The following is a 22,977-nucleotide window of genomic DNA, read 5'->3' on the forward strand; positions in this document are numbered from 1 at the left end:
TTAGCTCTTGGATTATTTTACTGGTTTCCTTGGATTGTTTTTCAACTTTCTCCTGGCTCTCAATGAGCTTCCATGCCATCCAGATTCTGAATTCTATATCTATCATTTCAGTCTGGTTAAGAACAGTTGCTGCGGGGTTAGTGTATTCATTTGAAGTAAGAGGACATTCTGACTTTTTAAATTGCTAAAATTCTTATTCTCATTCTTTCTCATCTGAGAGGGCTGATGTTTCTTTGACTGTGATGTAAGATGAGTATGATCAGTTGACTTCATTCCTGGGTGCTTTAAGGGGGACAGGTCGCATACAGGATCTTCATTTGTGGTTGAATTTTTGCCTTAGATTTCACAGATGCTGTTTACTGGCAAATTTTTGGTGTCGTTGTTTGGGCTGTAATCCAGTAGATGGTACTTAAGAGTGATGGCTGGCAGATGGGCTCTTAGTGGTAGCATTCTTTTGTATTTCAGCAAATTCACAGTAGTGCTCTGTGGAGGAGGACAGTGATGATCCCCTTACCAGGTTTACTCCTGCGCCTTGGAGAAGTCCCTTCTGATCACAAGCCACGTCTGTGTTTCCTTTGTTAGGTATTTCAAGCTATGGGGCTCCCTCGGGCAGAAGCTGTGACTGACAGGCAGGTCACATCCTTCCTGAACTGGCCCTGTGGCGTGAGGCATGCCCCACTCCCCTGTTGGCCCATGGTTACAGGTATCTCACTCCTCTCAGTGTTCTGAGAGTGGGGACTCCTGTGCTGCTTGGACATTGCCCAACCCAGTGAGTCTTGCCTGGCTAGACGAAGTGTGGGTGGGGAGAGTCATCTGGTTCACTGTATAGGTTTTTCTTGGAGAAACACATAAATTGGTGGAGCCACTGTGCTGGCAGGCCAAGCCAGTGAGTCTGGCCTGGCTAGGAGCAGCAGGGGTGCCTAGAGTCACCTGGTCAGGCATCTAGGGGTTTCTTGGGGGAATGCATTGCAGTGCATGCCTCCAGACTTCAGGCAAAAGCAGGGTCACTGGGCTGTAAGCAAGACTCAAGTCTTTTCTGGAAATAAGCGGAGTGTTCTGATGGCACCCTGTCACCATGATTGCAGCCTCTATTGGTATTATGGCAGCTGGTGCCAGGCTGCTCAGGGATTCAAGTCCTGTGGGGCTCCCCATGGTCTTGAGCAGTGCCTCTGCAAAAACTCTGTCTGGCTCTTTGTATCAGTGTTGACACCCAGGCAAGTCAGGAGGGTTTTCTTTTCCCAGGATTGCACAGATCCCCATGGGAAGGGTGGATCCCATTTGACTCTTACTCTCTCACCCTTTCTTTGTGTCAGGTAGCTTCCCCTGGCTCCATGCTGGTCCCAGGTACATGGCTGCCCAGCTCTGCTCTTCTTTGTTCTCTGTGTGTCCCCTCACTCCCTTGATATATCCTGACACGGTTTCTTAGGTGATCCACCTGAAGAGTCAGTATTTCGTATCCATGAAAGCAGTGCACACTTCTAGTCAGCCATCTTGAAACTGTGTATCCTTCTTCCTTTGCTGATGGGACTTAAGTTGAATCCACAACTTGGTAATTGTGAATAATGCTGCAATGAACATAGAAGTAGAAATATCTCTTCAGCATACTGATTCCACTTTTTTTTTTTTTTTTTTTGATATAAAAAATCTCACCTAGCTGTGAGATTGCTGAATTATTTGGTAATTTTATTGTTTTCTAAAGAACCTGCATACTACTTCCATAATGGCTGTATTAATTTACGTTCTCATCTGCAGTACATAAGTTCTTCTTTTTCTTCACATCCTCAACAACATTTGTAAATTTTTTGTGTGTTTGTTTGTTTGTTTGTTTGAGACAGAGTCTTGCTCTGTTGCCCAGGCTGGAGTGCAATGCTGTAATCTCAGCTCACTACAACCTCCACCTCCCAGGCTCAAATGAGTCTCCTGCCTCACCCTCGAGAATAGCTGGGATTATAGGCACGTGCCACCGTGCCCAGTCAATTTTTGTATTTTCATTACAGATGGGGTTTCACCATGTTGCCCAGGCTGGTCTTGAACTTCTGACCTCAGGTGATCCACCCACCTTGGCCTCCTAAAGTGCTGGAATTACAAGCATGAGGCACCATGCCCAGCCATGTTTTTGTTTGTTTGTGTTTTTTTTGTTTTTTTGTTTTTTGTTTTTAAATAATAGCCATTCTAACAGGTGTTAGGTGATATATCATTGTACTTTGAATTTTCATTTCCTTAATGATGAGTGATGTTGAGTATTTTAAAATATATATTTGTTGGTCATTTGTATGTCTTATTTTGAGAAATATCTATTTGGATCTTTTGCTCATTTTGCAATTTTTTTTTCTTCTTGCTATTAAGTTCAAATTCTTTATGTATTTTTGATATTCACTACTTATCAAATCTACAATGTGAAATTTTTTTTTCCTCTCTGAGGGTTGTCTCTTCACTCTATAAATTGCTTATTTTGCTGTGCAAAAGCTTTTTAGTTTGATGCAGTCTCATTTGTTTATTTTTGTTTTTGTTGCTTATGCTTTTTGTATCATACCTAAGAAATTTCTGCCTCAAGCAGTGTTGTGGAAGATTTTCACTATGATTTATTCTAGTAGTTTTATAATGTTACTTTTTTTTTTTTTTTTTTGAGATGGAGTCTTACTCTGTCACCAGGCTGGAGTGCAGTAGTGCAATCTTTGCTCACTGCAATCTCTGCCTCCTGGGTTCGAGCGATTCTCCTGCCTCAGCCTCCCAAGTACCTGGGATTACAGGCACGTGCCACCACTCATGGCCAATTTTTGTATTTTTGGTAGAGATGGGGTTTCACCATGTTGGCCAGGGTGGTCTCGAACTCCTGGCCTCAAGTGATCCACCCGCCTCTGCCTCCCAAGGTGCTGGGATTACAGCCGTGAGCCACCGTGCCCAGCCTTAATATTACATTTAAGTATTTAATCCATTTTAAGTTGATTTTGGTATACAGTATAAAATGAGAATTGAATTTCATTCTTCCTGTGGATATCTAGGTTTCCGAATACCATTTATTAAAAATACTTTCCTTTCTCCATTGCATGTTCTTGGCATTTTTGTTGAAAATCAATTGACCATAAATGCCTGGGTTCATTTCTGGGCTCATTATCCTGTTTGATTGGCCAATGTGTCTGATTTTATGCCAGTACCATTTCTGTTTTGATAACTAAATGATTGACATAGAGCTTGAAGGCAGCAAGTATAATGCCTCCAAATTTGTTCTTTTTGCTTAAGATGTTTTGGCTATTTGCAGTCTTTGTGGTGCCAGATGAATGTTAGAATTGTTTTTGGATTTTTGATAGGGACTACATTAAATCTGTAGTTCTTTTTGAGTGGTATGGATATTTTAACAATATTAATTCTTCCAATCAATAAATGTAAGATGTTTTCCATTTATTTGTGTCTACTACTTTTTTCATAAATATTTTATAGCTTTCATATACAGGTTTTTCATTTGTTTCGGTTTACTCCAAAGTATTTCATTTTTAAATGCTATTGTGAATTGTATTGATTTCTTTTTTTAAAGATAGTTTGTTGTTAGTGTAAATAAATCTTCTAATATGTGTGTGTTTATATTGTATTTTGCAACTTTACTGAATTAATTTGTCAGTTCTAATAGTTTTTTTGGTGGGATCGTTAGAATTTTCTATATATACTATCATGTCATTAACAAACAGAGAATTTTATTTCTTCCATTCCTATTTGAATGTTTTTATTTCTTTTTCTTGTTTATTGCTCTGGCTAGAACTTCCGTTAATACATTGAATAGTTGAGTAGGCATCCTTGTTTTGTTTCTGATCTTAAAAGAAAAGCTTTTAATTATCTGTTACTGAGTGGGAGGTTAGCTATGGACTTTTCATTTATAGCCTTAATTGTATAGAGATAGATTCCTTCTATGTCTAATTTATTTAGAGTTTTTAACATAAAAGAATTTTGAATTTTGTCAGTCAAATGCTTTTTCTTTTTCTTTTGATGACAGTAATGTTTTTGTCCTTCATTCCATTAATGTGGGTATCAAATTTATTTATTGGCAGATATTGAAACATCCTCGTAACCCGGGGATAAACCAAACTCGATCACAGTGAATGATCCTTTTAAAGTGTTGTTGAATTTGCTTTGCTATTATTTTTTTCAGGATTTTTGCATCTATGTTCATCAGTGATATTGGCCTATAATTTTTATTTTCCTGTAGTATCTTTCTCTGGCTTTGGTATTAGGACAATGTTGGCCTCAAAATATGAGTCTGGAAGTATTTCATAGTCTTTGATTTTTTGGAAGAGGTTTGAGAAACTTTTATATTAGTTACTCTTTAAACGTTTGTGGAAGTCTGCTGTGAAGCCATCTGGTCCAGGACTTTTGTCTTTGATGGGAGATTGTTCTACTATTGAGTCACCCTCCTTACTCTTTGACTATTCAGATCTTCTGTTTCTTCTTGAATCAGACTTTGTGGTTTATGTGTCTACAAATTTATCCATTTCTTCTAGGTTATCCAATTTGAGGACATAGAATTCTTCATAGTGGTTTCTTATACTCCTTTGTATGTCTGTCATATCACTTACAATGTCTCCTCTTTCTTTTCTAATTTTATTTAAGTCTTAATCTCTTTTTTCTTTGACTAAAAGTTTATTGATTTTATTTTGCTTTTTAAAAACTGAACTCTTCATTTTGTTGATCTTTTATATTATCTTTGTAGTATTTATTTCAGTTATTTATGTTCTGATTTTTATTACTTTCTTCCTTTTTCTGACTTTGGTCTTAGTTTGTTCTTTATTGTTTAATTCCTTGAGGTGGAATGTTAAGTTGTTTGAAATCTTTCTTCTTTTTTGATATAGGCAATTATTTCTACGAACTTCTGCCTTCATCTGTTATTGTTGCTATATAGGAACACCTGAGTCTGGGTAATTTATAACGAAAGGAGCTTTTTTGTTTGTTTGTTTGTTTTTTGTTTTTTTTCCTTCAAAATAGTTATTCTTTTTTTATTATTATTATACTTTAAGTTCTAGGGTACATGTGCATAATGTACACGTTTGTTACATATGTATACTTGTGCCATGTTGGTGTGCTGCACCCATCAACTCATCAGCACCCATCAACTCGTCATTTACATCAGGTATAACTCCCAGTGCAATCCCTCCCCACTCCCCTCTCCCCGTGATAGGCCCCGGTGTGTGATGTTCCCCTTCCCGAGTCCAAGTGATCTCATTGTTCAGTTCCCACCTATGAGTGAGAACATGCGGTGTTTGGTTTTCTGTTCTTGCGATAGTTTGCTGAGAATGATGGTTTCCAGCTGCATCCATGTCCCTACAAAGGACACAAACTCATCCTTTTTTATGGCTGCATAGTATTCCATGGTGTGGTTCTGCAGGCTGTAAAAGAAACATGTGGTACCAGTATCTGCATGGTTTCTGGTAGGGGCTTTTGTGCTGCATCAAAACATGGTGAAGAAAGTCAAAAGGGATGTGGGCATGTGTGAGGACGGACAAAACCCAGAGGTTTCCTTCTTTATAACAACCCACTTTCTTGGGAACTAATCTGTTTCCTCGAGAACCAATGCAGCCTCACAAGAATGAGAACTCATTTACTACCATGAAACTGCCTCCAAGTCATTCATAAAGAATCTTCTACCATGGCTCAAATATCTACCACTAGATCCTGCCTTGTAACACAGCCACACTGGGGATCGAATTTCAAAATGATATTTGGTGGGAACAAACAAACCACAGTAACTACCACCTGGAAATCGCTATTGTTGCATATCATGTTTTGGAATTTTGTGTTTTAGTTTTAATTTGTCTCAAGATTTTTTTTTATTTTTTCTTTAACATTTTTCCTACACGTTTGTTAATTTTCCGCAATAACTCCTGTCATTGGTTTCTAGTTTAATTCCAGTATGCTGAAAAGACATGTGATATAATTTCAATCTTTTTAAATTTGTTGACTTGTTTTTTGTCTTAATATATCGTCTATCCTAGAGAAAGGACTATGTGTGCTTGAGAAGAATGTGTATTCTGCTGCCGTTGGATGGAATGTTTTGTATATGTCAGTTAGGTCTTTTAGTTCTAAAATGTTATTAAAGTCCACTGTTTCCCTATTGATATTCTGTTTGGTTGATCCATCCATTTTCAGAAGTCCTCTAATACTGTGTGTTGCAGTCTATCTCACCCTTGGATCTATTTATATTTGTTTTGCATATTTAGATGTTCCAATGTTAGGTATATATATGTTAAAAATGTTGTATCTTCTTGATGAATTGACCCCTTTATTATTATAAAATAACCTTCTAAAATATTTTTAAAACCATTTTTGACTTAAAGTCTATTTTATTCATTACCAGTATACTCACCTGGGTCTCTTCTGGTTTCTATGTGTGTGGAATATATTTTACCATCTCTTCACTCGGTATGTGAGTTCTTAAGGCTAAAGTGAGTGTCTTTAGGCAGTATACTGCTGGATCTTGTTTGTTTTTATATCCATTTAACTACTCAGGTATTTTGATTGGATAATTAATTTACATTTAAAGTAATTATTAATAGGTAAGGACTTACTGCTGGCATTTTGATGATTTTTTGCTGATTGTTTTATAGTTTTTTCGTTCCTTATAATCCTAGTGTCTTTCTTTGTGATATGTTGTATTTTTTAGTGGTATGCTTTCTCTCTGTCATTTGTATGACTACTAGAGGTTTTTTCTTTGTGGTTGCCAAGAGGCTTATATAAAATAGCTTTTGTAGCTTAAATTTCCTAATTTCAGTTTAAAGTACCTTATCTTCAATCATATACAGAGATTTTAACCTTATACTTCAATCCCACATTTTATGCTTTTGATGTCATATTTTATATCTATTTATATTTTGTATCTGTCCATTGTTTATAATTATAGTTGTTTTAATGTATTTGTCTAACTCTGGTACTAAAAGTGAATTACACAGTGCTTCTACAGTATGACAGTATTCTGGTTTTGACTATATGTTTCCCTTACCAGTGAATTTTACACTTCTGTGTTTTTATATTGTTATTTATCTCTCTTGCTTTTTTTTGTTTTTTATGTTTTTTGAAATGGAGTCTCACTCTGTCACCCAGGCTGGAGTACAGTGGCGCGATCTCAGCTCACTGCAAGCTCTGCCTCCCAGCCATTCTCCTGCCTCAGCCTCCTGACTAGCTGGGACTACAGGCACCTGCCACCACATCCAGCTAATTTTTTTTTTTTTTTTGTATTTTTAGTAGAGACAGGGTTTCACGATGTTAGCCAGGATGGTCTCGATCTCCTGACCTCCTGATCTGCCCGCCTTGGCTTCCCAAAGTGCTGGGATTACAGGCATGAGCCACCGCACCTGGCCCTTTCTTTCATTTCAACTCAAAGAACTCTCTCTAGCATGTCTTATCAGGTTAGTCTCATGGTGATGAACTTCCTCAGCTTTTGCTTGTCTTGGAACTTCTTTATCTCTTTTTTTTATTTTCGAAGGGCAAATTTGCTAGGTGTAGTATTTTTGCTTGGCATTTTTGTTTTTCTTTAGCATTTTGAATATGTCATTCCATTCCCATCTTGTTTGCATTTTCTGTTGAGAAGTCTGCTAATATCCTACGGGAGATATTTTATATCTTACAAGTTTTTCTCTCTTGCTGCCTTTAAAATTGCTTCTTTGTCTTCAGCTTTTGAAAACTCGATTGTAACATGTCTCAGAGTATTCTTTTTTGAGTTGATCTTGCTGGAGATTCTTTGAGTTTTCTGAATTTCTTTGTCCACATTTCTCCTAAGATTTGGGAAGTTTTCAGATGATATTTCTGTAAATAAACTTTCTGCGCCTTTCTTTTTTCTCCATCTGACTCCTCATAATTCATATGTTTACATATTTGATAGTGTTTCATAAGCCTCTTATGCTTTATTCACTTTTTTTTTTTTTTGAGATGGAGTTTCACTTTTGTCGCCCAGGCTGGAGTGCAATGGCACAATCTTGGCTCAATGCAATGTCTGCCTCCTGGATTCAAGTGATTCTCCTGCCCCAGTCTGCCGAGTAACTGGGATTACAGGCACCTACAACCACACCCAGCTCATTTTCTGTATTTTTAGTAGAGATGGGGTTTCACCATGTTGGCCAGGCTAGTCTCAAACGCCAGACCTCAGGTGATCCACCAGCCTCGGCCTCCCAAAGTGCTGGGATTACAGGCATGAGGCACCACACCTGGCAGCTTTATTTACTCTTTCTCTCTCTTTTTTTGTTTGTTTCTTTATTTGGCTGGCTTCAAATGGTCTGTCTTTACATTTGCTAATTCTCTTTTCCATGATTAAGTCTGCTGTTGAAACTATTGAGTTTTTTAGTTCTGTCATTGTATTCTTTAGATCTAGGATTCTTCTTTAGTTTTTTATGGTTTTTATTTTCTCCTATACTTCACATTTTGTTTATGCATTTTGCTCATGTCTTTCTGATTTTATTTAGTTGTCTACCTGTATTTTCTTACATCTTATTAGCTCCTTGTGGATGATTATTTTGAATTCTTTTTCAGGCAATTTACATATCTCCACTAACTTAGGGTCAGTTATTGGAGTTTACTAATTTGCTTTGGTGGTGTCATGTTTGTCTGATTTATTGTAGTTTGTATAACCTCACATTGGATCTCTGCATTTTAAGGGGAAAACCCGTCTTTCAGTCTTCAGAGATGAGTTTTTTGGCATGTTAAATTCTTCTCCTGTTAGGTGTCTGGGCTGATGAAGTTGCCTGTGGGATCACAATAAATTAGGGCTGGATAAGGGTCTTGTGGTTTATGCTAGGTCCATACTGGAGAGAAAGTTTTACAGGGCTGGTACCAGAGACTCTAGTGGGTGTGGGTACTATTTGGTCCCTAGGAGTACTGGACTGTCTACAGGACCTTGGTCTGTGGTGCTGGCACTGGAATGAGGATCTGCTTCTGGGCATACGTATAGCAGGCCTGTTACCAGATGTTCTGATGGGTGTGGCTTCCTCTAGGTCTCTGGGAGAGATCCTGCTGGATCACTGGATGGGTCCCTGGGCTGGCTGTACTGCCCCAGTCTGTTGCTGAGACAGACTAGAACTGAAACACGCGGTCATTTCAGCATCCACAGCTGACACCAAGGTCTTCAGGACTGTCTTTAGTGTCACAGATAGGTGTGTTTTCCAGGAGTTTCCTGGGTGAGCAGTTATGCTTTCAGACTGCAGCTGAGAAAGGCTGAAGATAATTTATGAGATTATTTTAAAATGCATAATGTGACTGAGGCCAGGGCATCAGCCTTCAGGGGCACTCCTGGGTGTACCTCCCTCCAGGTCTCCAGGTGGATATAACCACTCCCAGGCCACTTCTTGGAGGGGCTGAAACTGAGCTTCATGGTTATTTAAAAGTCTTCTATGAGATTTGTGCTGGCAAGCTCAACCCAGTGGTACCAAGGGTGAGACTCCAAGCAGATCTCTAAGCAGGAAGGATAGTTCCCAGACTATCAAGTCATAGACTAATTTTCAGGCCCACTGCTGAAATTGATGTTGGCAGGCAGATGAGCCTGTCTGCCAAGGTACTAGAATGTGTTGTTCCTCCCAGACTCCATGGAAGATGATATTGGTAGCAGGCTCAAGGCCAAACAGGCTGTAGCTATGCCTTTTGGGGAACAGGGTCATTTCTGGTCTGAAGCTGAGACCACAATCAGTGAATCAGCCACCTGGGTGTGGGTCTCAGAATGACCCTTCTAGGTCTTGGGCTCACTGAGATGTCCCAACCTCCTACTTGAATCTCAAGGGTTCCCACAAAGAAATTTTTGTCTGTGGATGGGTACAGAATTCTTGTTGATGTGGGAGGATACGAGTGGATGACTATGACCTCGAGGAAGGTTCTTTTAGGCCTCCTGCCTTGATTTCAATTCTTTATGAGATTCTGATGGGAAGAAATTCTTGGAAAAAATTCTGATGAATTTTTGTGAGCTATATATCTGAGGCTTCCAGTGATTTTAAATTTTCATGCTGGGCCATAATGGACTCAAACATTTGTCAAAAATTCAGGTATTATTCTTTTACCTTATTTTTGACAGCCACTTCTTTTTATGCTATGTCAAACGGAAAAGAGTTGAGTGATCTACCTCTCACTAGAATAGTTTCTCACTCTAGAATCTCAATCATCTCAATACTCTCATGCACTCAGTAAATTATTTTGTCTATTATTTGGAACATTCTCACTGTTAGTATGATGTGTTCTTCAAGAATTTGCATTTTATGTGGAAGCAGAACTTCACTTGTTACTTGATCCCCTCCAGTTACTTTTAACTAGTGTTTGTACATATAACCTGGCAAATCAGAGGAATAAAACAAATACAAAATATAACACAAAATAACAATGTACTTCTCTTAGTATAATTTTAATATTCTCCTTTTGATTATACTTTAATATGTACTCATTTATTAATTCATTTAACAAGTGTTTAGCCAATATATAAGTATTACACATTTTTCAGCAATATTTCCTAAGTACTTAATACCATATTAGTTGTTAGACATTTAAAAATAATATCATTTGCAGTTTATGTAATTGTATTTCTAGGAACTTGAAGGGAAAAAGTGTAAATACAAGAACTAAAAAGAGATTCCAGTTACATGGTCAGTTACCATATAAATACAATTATTATTTTATAATAATAATTTTTATAATTTACATTGATTACAAATGCTAAGATAATGTAAGAAAAAATCTCATTCTCAATAGCAACACGAATTATAAATTACTTAGATTTAAATGTAACAACAACTGTGAACAAACTACTTGAAAGGAAAGATAAATGTTTATGAAATACATTAAATGAGACCTCAGTTAATAGACAGTCATATCCCATTTCCCCAAATGGAAAGAGTCAACATTTTACAGATTTTGATTCTTTCAACAAAACACATAAATAAATTTATAGTCTTGTCAATTAAAACTACATAGTTAATTTTTAGGGGAACTTGATTAAATAATCTCTCATGAAGGCAAAAAAAATGCTAATCAAATAGTAAAGCATAATGAAAAAATAGTTACAAAAATAGTTACTGAGTGTCTTTTTATAACAGTTCTTATGTGAGGTACTAGGGACAGTGGATAACAAGATAGACAAGACCCTGACCACAGAGAAATTACAATCTAAAGGAAGAGTCTTACACTGAATAAGAAATTACATGAGGATTAGTTTTATCAAATTGTCTGGAAATTCTTCCTAAAAAAATGGTATTGAAGGTGAGCATTTGAATAAGAATCAACTTTTTTGTTTTAGATGTTAACTTTATTTCTTAACTTGAATACTTTCATAGAGAATGAAGACATGAAAAGTTTTGAAAAAGCATGAGTATATTTTAGTGCTGTTACTGGTCTTTATAAACTGGTGGGTGAAGGAGGAGGAAGATATCTAGTCACTGATGGAAGTTAATGGTTAGGGTGTTCCATTACTTTAAATACATCTAATAGAGGAGACAAAGGGAAGGAAGAGGAGTAGAACTGTTTCAACAATCATCAGGTACCCAAGTGAAATGAGTTCTTGTTGGCTTAGGTGGGGTAAAGAGTAGCATCTCTATCAGCTGGTCTCAAAGGTTGTAAAAAACTAAATTATCTGGGCATCACTCATTATAAACCTATAATAATTATAATAGACATATAAGCTTAAATGACAGGAATTAAATATACGATTAAATTGGAATTTTAAGTTAATGACAAATGGGTGGATTATTTAAAATGTGACTGCCAGGTGACTTAAATTTAGGATTATTTGTTTTCTTACATCTTATGATGAAATAAATTCAATATGTATGAATGGTTTAAGCATGGAAAACACAGAGAAAAGAGCATAAGGATAACTATTTGTGTCATTTGAATATGAAGAGGAATCCTAAAAGAAAGAGATCAAGTATAGAAGTCATGTAAAATAAAGATTATTTGACTACATAAAAAAATTAAAATTGTAAATAAATATATTATAAATAATAAGTTAATTAGGAAAATAAAAACCTAATAGAAAATCTACAAATTATGTAAGTGAGAAATTCATCAAGGAAAAATGTAATTGGCCAGAAAACATATTTTAAAATCATATTATTTCTGAGAATGAAAATACCAGTTAAAATGTATAATTATATCTTTCATGGTCAAATTGCTAAAAATTATTTAAAAACAATTCCCTTGTTACCATTTGTAAAAAGTATACTTTTATGTACTGATGAAAATTGGCATTATACTGGCATAATAGCATATAACATTAATATAAAATTAATATAATAAAGAAGATAATTTAGTACCAAAAATTAAAAATATTATATATGCAGTTGCCTATTGCTTTGCCTTATGTCTTCACACATTTCAACATAATACATTTCTGGAACAGAAGTGAAATTTTACCAAATATTTGGCTATAAAGATGTTCATCAGAGTGTTATTTACAGTAAAAGAAAACTGGGGAATCAGTAACATGAAACAAGATAATTGTATATAGATATTTAAAGGGATGCCTTAAAATGCATTTGCTGATATGATATACTTGTCTTGCCTTAAAATACTAAGTGAAGAAATATATTTTTAAAACCTACTTAGAGTATATATTTTATTAAAAACAAAAACAAATATAAATAGGTTGGACTTAAACTAAAGAGCTTTTGCACAGCAAAAGTAACAGCAGAGTAAACAGACAATGCACAGAGTGGGAGAAAGTCTTCACAATCTATACATCTGACAAAGGACTAATATCCAAAATCTATAAGGAACTCAGATAAATTGGCAAGAGAAAAAACAAAGAGTCCCATCAAAAAGTGGGTTTAGGACATGAAGACAATTATCAGAAGAAGATATATGAATAATCAACAAATATGAAAAAATTCTCAATATCACTAATAATCAGGGAAATGCAAATCAAAACCACAATGTGATACCAACTTACTTTTGCAACAAGGGCCAAAATAAAAACAATTAAAAATGATAGATGTTGATGTGGATGTGATGAAAAGGGAACACCTTTACACTGCTGGTGGGAATGTAAACTAGTACGACCACTATGGAAAATAGTGTGGAGATTGCTTAAAAAATGAAAAGTAGAACTACCATGTGATCCAGCAATCCCACTACTGGGTATCTACTCAGAGGAAAAGAAGTCATTACATGAAAAAAATACTTGCACATACGTATTTATAGCAGCACAATTCTCAATTGCAAAAATATGGAACCAGCCCAAATGTCCTTCAATCAACGAGTGGATAAAGAATTTGTGGTGTGTATATATATGATAGAATGCTACTCAGTCATAAAAAAGAATGAATTAGTGGCATTTGCAGCAACCTGGTTGGAACTGGAGACTATTATTCTAAATGAAGTAATTCAGAAATGGAAAACCAAACATCAAGTATTCTCACTCGTATGTGGAGCTAAGCTATGAGGATGTAAAGACGTAAGAATGATACAATGAACTTTCAACACTTGGGGGAAAGGGTAGCAAGGGGGGGTGAGGGATAAATGACTACAAATCGGGTGATTCATGCACCAAAATCTCACAAATCACCCCTAAAGAACTGAGTCATATAACCAAATACCACCTATTCCCCAAAAGTCAATGAAAATAAAAATAGAATATATATATATATAATTGAAAAATTGAATATATATATATATTCAATGTTTATTTCCATATATATATAGAGAGAGAGAGAGAGAGAGGGATGTTGTAGTAAAACAAACTATACATGAAGGAGTTTAAATGTTTATTTTACTTGGGAGTGATTATTTTCTTCCATTTACTTATTTTTAAAGTTTTTTTTCTGTAGTAAATAACTTCTTCTCGTGCACTTTTGAGATTTTCTAAAACAATAAATGTCAGTTTGATTCATTTTATGCCATTTATTAGCTATGTGCTTTGGATAGTGTCTTTTCAACTTCACTTTCCGCATCTTTAAAACAGAATAGAAATACTCATTGTATGTTGTTTTGAGTATCATATACTATTAGAAATATCAACAGGTATGGCCATACATCACTTAACAATGGGGACACATTCTGACAAATGAGTTATTAGGCAATTTTGTCTTTGCTTGAGCATCATAGAGTGTATATACATAAACCTACATACTAATATCCTACTGCACATCTAGGCTATATGGTAGAGCCTATTACTCCTAGGCTACAAACCTTGACAGCATATTACTGTACTTAATACTGTAGACAGCTGTAATACAATGGTATTTTTGTATCTACATATAGCTAAACATATCAAAGGTACCGTAAAAATGCAATATTATAATTCTGTGGAATGCTTTCATATATGTGGTCCCTCATTGACCAAAATATTGCTATGTAACACATGGCTATATTACTTTCATTCTTCCCTTTCCAAGAGATTTTCTTTGGTTATCATTTCTATTGTACATTTTTTTCAGAATGTTATTTTAGAGATATATGTTTTTGCCAAGTTTGCATTTTTGCAAATTTGATGGAGGAAATAAACTTCAAAACTTGACCAACAGTCACAAGTCAGAGTAGCAGCAACATCAAAAGTTGTCCCTGATGGTCACTTATTTTCCAACTTTTTCACATGTAAACACTCTTTCCTCAAGTGAAAATCTAATTTGCAGGTGTGGGAGGATGCGGTAGCTTCAATTACCATGTTTTGGCTTCAATTGCTGTGTTTTGGAGGCCCAGCAATAGGATATGTCATCACCGGGGAGAATGCCTTGAGAAATGTGATCAGCCCCGGACATTCCTATTCTTGTCAGACATATTTTGCATCTAGGTACAGTTGTCCCTAAGATACCTTAGGGAATTGGTTCCAAGACCTTCCCTAGTACCAAAATCTGAGGATGCTCATGTTCCTTGTATAAATGGCACAGTATTTGCATATAACCTACCCACACCTCCGGTATAGCTTAAATCATCTCTAGGTTGCTTATGGTACCTAATACGATGTGAAGGCTACGTAAATAGTTGTTATACTGTGTTGGTTTTCATCTGTATTACATTTTTATGTTGTATGTTATTTTGTATTGTTTTTGCTCAAATATTTTGATCCATGGTTGGTTGAATCTGTGGATGAAGAACCCGAGTAGACAGAAGACTGACCATATTGCCAGCAGGATTGCAACCCTGTTTTTACAGAAGCTTTGGGCATTGTTCATAGCACTGACTGCAGTATATGAAGAGAGAAAGGAAGCAGGGATGCACTCAACAGAGTCACATTGCTGTCCAGATCATACATTTAGGGTCTTCAACAACCTGTTCTTGATCAATAATAAATATTTACTGAATGCTCACTGCATACCATGCTACGATACTTTAACATCTCATTCGGTTCTTAGGATAGTCAGTTTTGCAGATGAGAAGGCAGACTCAGAAAAGTTAAGCAATTTTCCCATAGTCACATAGCTAGTGTCTTGAACAAAGATTCATTGGCCCTGACTTTGGAGGCCCTCTGAAGCAATGCCCCTTTCCTTTTCCCTTCGAGACTTTATCTTTCCTTTTTGAACTTCTTGGGATGCAAACCAATGTTTATATGTTTTATCGGCCTGACCTTTGGGTAGTTCCATGAACAGCCTTCCGTACCCCTTCTGCCTATCGCCTTGAGCCATCTCCCATGGCCTGTTGTTCTGTGCAGCAGCTTGGGTGATGCCCAACCACACTAGAAAGGGCAGTCTGCTTTAGAGAGTAATCTGATTCAAATGCTTGTCTCATCTAGAAACACCCTCACAGACACAACCAGAAATAATGTTTAGTCAAATATCGGAGACTCCATGATCCATTCAAGATGAAACATAAAACTAACCATCAGAGGTCCCAAACGGCTTATATGTATATTAAAAAGAAGGAATAATCATGAGCTTTTCAGGTGAGTCTCTTTTACTAGCTGTGCAATATTGGGCCAGTTTGTTTACTTCCTTCTGCTTCATTTTACCTTTAAAACGGAAATAAGAAAAAAGTGAATAAGTGAATAACTTCTAACACAGTGCCTAGAAGTCAGGAGATATAAATGCCAGTTCCCTCCTTTAGCCTCCCCCAACCTCACATACTTTCTATTCACTAACATTTGTCTTCTTTAAATTTATAAATTCAAACAAAATCTCATTTTGTTAGATAACCAAACAGATGATCATATGATTGTTTCTTAGCAGATATCTTGGTAAGACGAGATTATGGGCACTATTTATCTCTCTTCTCTTATTAGCTAAGATTATTAAAACAGAATGTAAGAAAGTGAAGATTTATTTACAAATCTTTAGGAATTCAACATGTCAGAATGACCTAATAAATTAGGTTTGTGAATATGTGCTTTACACAGTTATATACCCATCACACTAAAAAGAATTCTTCAAATGACTTCCTAAAAAAAATCGTATCTATGTGCAGCTACTGTCTCTCATCTTCCTATGATAAAAACAGAAGAGAAACAGCATGTGTGCACATAAATACACATGCACACACACACACAAACACAACATGTATGAATAAGTCATAAAAAATGCACTCACTAATAATAAGGAAAGTGGTCCCAATGAAATCCTGTGAAGTTGCATACACACACACATATACACACACACAAACTTGTGTGTGTGTATGTGTATGTGTTTGTGTATCTATATATATGAGCAGCTTTCTTTCTTTCTTTTTTGATAAGTTCTTTAGTAGTGATTTCTGAGATTTTGGTGCACCTGTCAGCCAAGCAGTGTACAGAGTTACCCAGTGTGTTATCTCTTATCCCCCACCCCTCTCCCACCCTCTTCCCCAAGTCTCCAAAGTCCATTATATAATTTATACCTTTGAGTCCTTGTAGCTTAGCTTCCACTTGTAAGTGAGCACATATGATGTTTGGTTTTCCATTCCTGTGTTACTTCACTTAGAATAATGGTCTCCAACTCCATCCAGGTTGCTGTGAATGCCATTATTTCATTCTTTTTTATGGCAGAGTAGTATTCCATGGTGTATGTATACCACGTTTTCTTTATTTGTTGGTGGATGGGCATTTAGGCTGTTCTATATTTTTGCTATTGTGAATTGTGCTTCTATAAATATGTGTGTGCAAGTATCTTTTTCTTATAATAACTTCTTTTCTCCTGAGTAAATACCCAGTAGTGGGATTGCTGGATCAAATGGTAGTTCTACTTTTAGTTCTTTAAGGAACCTCCATACTGTTTTCCATAGTGGTTGTACTAGTTTACATTCTTACCAGCAGTGTAAAAGTGTTCCCTTTTCACCAAATCTATGCCAACATCTATTATTTTTTGATTTCTTAATTATGACAAATGCAACAAAAACAAAGATAAATATATGGGACCTAATTAAACTACAAAATTCTGTGCAGCAAAAGAAATAATCAGCAGAGTAAACAAGCAACCCACAGAGTGGGAAAAAATCTTCATAAACTCCATCTGACAAAGGACTAATATCCAGACACTCCAAGGAACTCAAACAAATCAGCAAGACAAAAACAACAACAAATAAATCCATCAAAAAATGGGCTAAAGATATAAATAGGCAATTTTCAAAAGAAGATAATACACATACAAAAAGGATATTTTCTCACTAAGATATTTTGTTATGTTTATTTTTATATTGTTGATTATCTTATAAAAGCAAAGCAAGTAATATGTAAACCATATTGCCAATCTATATTTTCTTTTGCAACTTCTCATTTTTCATGATCCGTGGTACTAGTTGTGGGAATTTGTGGGCAAAAACCTCCCTTCTCTATTTTAGGATTTATTTATTATGATAAGCTTTCACATTTTACAGGTGAATTTGAGGAGTCTGCAAAATAGAGAAATATATATTTTTATGTTGTGTATGAAACCCAAGGACAAAAGACTGTGTAGTATGTATCATCACTGTAGTCACTAGGCCCAGGAAAGGTAAGTAAATTGTCTAAAAGTATCAAGAAACACAAGGGAAATTTTAGCATTTTCCAATTCTGTTTTGCACTCACTTTGTCTGCAGTAATATTGGCAGTGGACATGTGGCACGGAGAGATAATCTGGTGCGTATGTGGGAGGGAGAGTGCAGGGATTGTAGAATTTTGCTTTGGAACACAGTGCTGCCCTGTCACAGTATAATGTAACACAAGGCAGACTTTAGCTGGCAACCAACAAGGAGCATTTAAACTAACCCTAGCCAGAGGTGAATCCTACATCCCGGTAGTTACAATCTGAGTTCTGGCAAGCTCCACCACCATGGACTAAAGAGCTCTGGGGTCCTAAATAATCTTGAAAGGCAATCTAAGCCACCAAGACTGTAACTCTTGGGCAGTCCTGTTGCTGTGCTGGGCTTGGAACCAGTGGACTTGGGGTCCATGTAACCTAGTAAGATACCAGCCAGCTGGAGCAGCCAATGGAGTGCTTACATTACTCCTCTTCCAACCCCAGGACATGCAGCTTGCAGCTCCAGGAAAGACTTCTTCCTTCTGCTTGAGGAGAGGAGACGGGGAGATTAAAAGGACTTTGTTCTTGTAACTTGGATATAAGTTCAGCCACAGTAGAATAGGGCATCAGGCAAAGTTCTGAGGCCCCCATTCCAGGCTCTAGCTCCAGGACGATATGTCTAGACACACTCTAGGCCAGAAGGAAACCCATTACCTTGAAGGCAAGGACCCAGTCCTGTAAGGATTTATTGTCTGTTTACTGAAGAGCCCTTGGACCCTGAAAAATCAGCAGTGGTAGTCATGCAGTCCTTGTCATGGACCTTGGGTTAGACTCAGAGCCATGTTGGCTTCAAGTGTGATCCAGCACGTTCCCAGCTATAGTGGCTGTGGGGAGAGTCTCCTTCTGCTCGAGAAAAGTGGAGGAAAGAGTAAAGGTGACTTTGTCTTCAAGCTTAGGTACCAGCTTGGTTACTGTGGGGTAAAGAAGGTTCCTGGGGTCCCTGATTCCAGGATTTGGCTCCTGGACAGCACTTCTGGACCTTCCCTTGACCAGATAGTATTCCACTGCCCTGAAGGGAGAGACTTGACACTAGCAACATTAACCACTAGCTGACTACAGAGCCCTTGGGACTTGAATGAACATTGGTAGTAGCAGGCAGTACTTGCTATGAAATTGGGGTGGTGGTTGCCATGGGGAGAAACTTCTCTGCTTGAGAAAAGGGGAATGAAGAGTGGGAATAACTTTGTCTTGTGACTTGGGTGCCAGCTCAGGTGCAATAGAATAGAGCACTAGGTAGATTCCTAAAGTTTCTGATTCCAGATCATGGCTTCTGGAAAACATCTTTGAACTGCCTGAGGCCAGGGAGAACTTGCTTCCCTGAATGGAAGGACATAAGCCTAGCTGGATTCACTGTCTGCTGACTACATAGCCCTTGGGCCTTGAGTGAATATAGGTGGTAGCCAGGCAGTAGTCACTGTGGGTCTTGGGTGAGACCCAGTGCTGTGCTTGCACTGGGTCTGACCCAGTGCAGTCCTAGAAGTGGTAGCCAAAGGGGTGTTTGTGTCACCCTTCCCCCAGCTCCAGGAAGCTCAGTGGAGTGAGACTCTGGGGGACAGTAAGAAAGAGAACAAGAGTCTCTGCCTGGTAATCTGAGGGAATTCTGGATCTTACCCCTAAATACCAAGGCAATAGCTTTATGAGACTGCAAAAGCCACAGAGTTACTAGGCTTCGGGTATCCCCTAATGCAGATATTGCCACAGAGATAAAAGACTTAGATTGCAATACTCAAGTCCCTTTGAATACCTGGAAAGCGTTCCAGGCACAAAACAAGATCAGACTGTGAAGACTATAGTAAATACTTACTCTTTTTTTTTTTTTTTTTTTTTTTGAGACGGAGTCTCGCTCTGTCGCCCAGGCTGGAGTGCAGTGGCCGGATCTCAGCTCACTGCAAGCTCCGCCTCCCGGGTTCACGCCATTCTCCTGCCTCAGCCTCCCGAGTAGCTGGGACTACAGGCGCCCGCCACATCGCCCGGCTAGTTTTTTTTGTATTTTTTTTTTTTTAGTAGAGACGGGGTTTCACCTTGTTAGCCAGGATGGTCTCAATCTCCTGACCTCGTGATCCGCCCGTCTCGGCCTCCCAAAGTGCTGGGATTACAGGCTTGAGCCACCGCGCCCGGCCAAATACTTACTCTTCAATGCTCAGACACTAAGAAGAATCTGCAAACATCTACAGTATCTAGGAAAACATGATATCATCACATGAACTAAATAAGGCACGAGGGACCAATCCTGGAGAGACAAAGCTCTATATGTGACCTTTCTAACACAGAATTTAATGTTGCTGTTTTAAGGAAAATTAATGAAATTCAAGATAGCACAGAGAAGGAATTGGAATCCTATCAGATAAATTTAACAAAGCTATTGAAATAATTAAAAAGAATCAAGCAGTAACTCTTGAGCTGAAAAATGTAACTGACCTACAGAAATATGCATCAGAGACTTTTAATAGTAGAATTGATCAAGCAGAAGAAAGAATTAGTGAGCTTGAAGAAAGACTATTTGAAAATACACAGTAAGAAGATACAAAAGAAGAAAAAAGAATAAAACATGGATACAATATCTGGAAAATAGCCTAAAATGGCAAATCTAAGAGTTATTGGCCTTAAAGAGGAGGTAGAGAGAGAGATCAATGTAGAAAGTTTGCTCAAATACGTAATAACAGATAACTTCCCAAACCTAGAGAATAATACGAATATTCAAGTAGAAAAGGTTTGGGCTAGGCATGGTGGCTCACGCCTATAATCCCAGCACTTTGGGAGGCCAAGGTAGGTGGATCACTTGAGGCCAGGTGTTCAAGACGAGCCTGGCCAACATAGTGAAATCCTGTCTCTACTAAAATAAACAAAAATTAGCTAATCCAGAGGCTGAGGCAGGAGAATCGCTTGAACCTGAGAGGTGGAGGTTGCAATGAGCTGAGATGGCACCACTACACTATTTGTTGTATTTGTACCACTACACTATTATTTGCTGTAAATAAAAATTACAACAACTTTTCAAGACATAGACATTATACTAGTATAGAATAGAAACTACAAAAAGTTAAAAAGCTAGGGGATGAAGTTAAAGTGCAGAATTTGTCTAAGTTTTCTCTTAGATTGTTTGCTAGTTAGTTTGTTTATGCAATCAGTGTTGAGTTTTCATCAGATTGAAATAATGGGTTTTAAGATGCTATTTGTAGGCCTCATAGTAACTTCAAATAAAAAATCTACAAGAGACACACACACACAAAAAAGCAAGAAATTAAAACACAATACCAGATAAAATCAACTTTACAAAAAGAAAAACAGAAAGCAAGAGAGGGAAGAAAGGACCACAAAAAACAAAACAGGAAATTAATAATAAAATGGGAGGGGTAAGTTGTTTCTTAACAATAATAACATTGAATAGAAGTGGACCAAACTCTTCAATTAAAGGACATAGAATTGCTAAATGGATATATGAACAAGACCCATTGATCTGCTGCCTAGAAGAAACACACGTTAGCTATAAAGACACACATGGATGGTAAATAAAGAGATGGAAAAGATATTCCACTCAAATGGAAATCAACAAAGAGCAAGAGTAGCTTGACTTATATCACACAAAATAGATTTCAAGGCAAAAACTAAAAAAGCAACAAAAAGTTCATTTTATAATGACAAAGGAGTCAATTAAACAGGAGGATATAACAATTATAAATATGTATGCACCCAACATTGGAGCACCCAGATATACAAAGCAAATATTATTAGACCAAAGAGAGATATATATTCCAATACAGTAAGAGCTGGAGACTTAAACACTGACTTTCAGCATTGGGCAGATCATCTACACAGAAAATCAACGAAAAAACATTAGACTTAACCTGCACTGTAGACAAAATGGACTTAATACATATTTATAGAACATTTCATTCAAGAACTGCAGAATACACCTTCTTGTCCTCAGCACATGGGTGATTCTCAGGGATAGACCTTATGTTAGGCCACAAAACAAGTCCTAAATAATTACAAAATAATAATAAAAATATATCAAGTATCTCTTCTAACTGCAGTGGAAGGAAATTAGAAATCAATAGCAAGAGGAATTTTGGAAACCTACCATCACATGGAAATTAAACAATATGCTCCTGAATAACCAGTGGGTCAATGAATAAATTAGGAAGCTAATTTCAAAATTTGTTAAAATAATTGAAAATGGAAACACAACATACTAAAATCTATGGGATACAGCAAAGGCAGTGTTCATAGCAAAAAATATAGCAATAAGCACCTACGTAAAAGAAGTGGAAAACTTTAAACAACCTAACTATGCACATAAAGAATGAGAAATGCAAGAGCAAACTAAAGCTAAAATAAGTAGAAAAAATAATATAAGAATAAGTGAAATTGAAACAAAAAATAACAATAACAAAATCTATGAAATGAAAAGTTGGTTTCTTGAAAAGATAAAATTTGCAAACCTTTAGTCCAACTAACTGAAAAAAAAGAGAGAAGATTCAAATAAATAAACCAGAGATGAAAGGGACACACTACAACTGATATTACAAAAATTCAGTAGAACATTAGAGGCTACTGTGAGCAAGTATATGCCAATAAATTGGAAGACCTAGAAAAAATAAAGTCCTAGACACATACAACCTACCAAGATTGAACCATAAAGAAACCCAAAAATCCCAACTGACCAAAAAGAAGTAATTAGACCACTGCAGCACTCTTCACAATAACAAAGACATGAAATCAAGCTAAATGCCCAGCAATGACAAATTGGTTGAAGAAAATGTGGAATACTATGCAGCCATAAAAAAGAAAGATCATGTCTTTTGTGGGAACATGGACGCAGCTGGAGGCCATTGTCCTTATCAAACTAATGCAAGAACAGAAAACCAAATATAGCATTTTCCATTTATATGTAGGGATTAAAAGATGAGAACTCATGGACACAAAGAAGGAGACAACAGACACTGGGGTCTACTTGAAGATGGAGGGTGGGAGGAGGGAGAGGAGCAGAAAAATAACTATTGGGTACTAGGCTTAGTACCTGGGTTGTGGACAATCTGTGCAACAAACCTTCATGACGCAAAGTTAACTA

The sequence above is a fragment of the Papio anubis genome, chromosome 7 (assembly GCF_008728515.1).
Source record: "Papio anubis isolate 15944 chromosome 7, Panubis1.0, whole genome shotgun sequence".
In the NCBI taxonomy this organism is placed as follows: Eukaryota; Metazoa; Chordata; class Mammalia; order Primates; family Cercopithecidae; genus Papio; species Papio anubis.